Here is a 2,102-nt window from a genome sequence, read left to right on the forward strand (position 1 = left end):
TGATTCACATTTCTATCAACCTCTATTTTAAATTTCTGAAGCATGAAATGACATAAAATGTCTTTGGGGGAAAAGCACTTAAAATTAAGATTTTACTTTGATGCGCTAAGTAAATGAATTGAATTAGATGAATAGCTACTGAATTTTGTTTCCATTCACACACTGTCCTCTGGTGTTTAAATGTCTACACTGCATGTTAAAATAAAAACCCAAAATCAAATGCAAAAAGTTAATAGCTTCTTACACTTGAGAAGGTACATCTGTCCTTATGTTTTGTCTAACAATTATCTACCTGATCAAGCTTGTGAGAAAATGGGTGAAATTCCAATGATGTGATAAAAATTAAATGCTTTCTAATAATGCAAACTAAAGGCTTATAGAACGCATATTCGTGCTGATGGGATAGAGACTATCTCTTTAAAAGAGCATGTGGAGATTTCTTTTAAAGTGAAATCATTCAGTACTAAATAGTTTGCTTCATTTCCTCCCTAGATTTTCTTCCTTAAGGCTCTTCACTAGGGGTTTTGACAAGGGAGAATTTAGTGATGGTCTAGTGCAGACATGAAGAGTAATTAGGCCCTCAATCAGGGCTTTGGGCTTATTTCGGAATTCTGTAATCCTAGCAAATATCCCCCAGTTGCTTTAAGTGAACATTTTTTCCAACACCTTCTCTCTCTTTATTTGAACTGAAATCCAGTTTAAAATTTTCTAAATGCTATTACTTTGTTTCAATTTATTTTACAATTTATATATACTTAAGTACCTTTTGGATTGGCTGGAGGCTGGACTTGTGGATTTAACTGCTTTTAATTGTCGTTTATTTTTTTGAGCAGTCTTTTCCCCCATTTTCTTCTAAGTGATGACTGTAATCATGCTGCCTATTCAAATGTCATGAACCTAATTTTATTTGTTTGGTAGACTTGACTGAGAAAGCCCAGTGAGCTCCATGATCAGGGTATGGGAAATGATAAACGTCCACCTGAAGGAATTTATCATTTTACGACAATATGTTCACTAAGGGCAAGTCATTCCAAGTAATTAGCAGGATGCCATCATGATACACTACTATTTGAGAGCATTGTGTTTTTGCAGGTAAATGTATTTCTGTGAAGCTGGAAGAACACTTCTCAGACATATTAACGGGGTCATTCCCTCATTGGGAGCGAAGGTGGCCTAGATCACCTCTTAAGTGATTGCAAAACACTAAGAGTCTGTGACCTAGAATATCCTTTCATAAATTTCCCACCACAGGGCAGTGATGAACAACACCTGGCAAAACCTGAATATGTGAGTTCCAAAACATGGGAAATTTCCGTTTAGAGTGATTTACATCTGGAGAATTAGGACGAGCAATCATCTGTTGCTAGTTCTTGGAGGAACATAAAGGATTTATACATTGGAAAAGGACTGCATCTTATGGGTCACCTGCTTATATATACACATATAACAGCCCTGTGGGTTATACCCAGGGTGTTCTGATTTTGAAGGTTCATGAGTGCAGGGAGCATGCTGGCTTTCTTTGCACGCTATTGAATACCCCGCATCTAGCAAAGTGTCTGGCATATAATAAGCATTCAGTAAAGATCTGTCAGAGGAATGGATGAGTGAAAGTTGACATGGTAACCTCAAAGTATCCAAATTATAATAATTTTAACTTTTTACTATCTATGTATCTAATCTTATGCCTAGAAAAAAGATCACCCTGACATTTTTTAGGAACTAATATTAATGGCTTCGCTTTTATAGATAAAGAAGCTGCTTAGCTAAAGACTTGACAAAGTTGTTTAAGAAGGATACCTGCTGACTGATTGGCATGGCATGGTAAAGTTACTATGGTTTGGGATCTGGCCCTCAGCTCAACAGATTCAGAACCTAGATGTTGTGGCTCAACCACTAACAGTACTACCTCAGAAATTGTTGTTGCTACCAGTAATAGCTAACATTTATAAGAAGTGTGATCATCCCCTGGGCTCAATATCTTAAATACATTACTTCATTTAATCCTCATAAGAATATCCCGAGGTCAATACTATCACTGGTGCCATCTGATGAAGAGAGTGAAGTTCAGCGTGGTTAAGTGATTTGCTCTCAGTCACACAGCT

Source organism: Galeopterus variegatus, unplaced genomic scaffold, assembly GCF_000696425.1.
Source record: "Galeopterus variegatus unplaced genomic scaffold, G_variegatus-3.0.2 Scaffold4425, whole genome shotgun sequence".
Classification (NCBI taxonomy): Eukaryota; Metazoa; Chordata; class Mammalia; order Dermoptera; family Cynocephalidae; genus Galeopterus; species Galeopterus variegatus.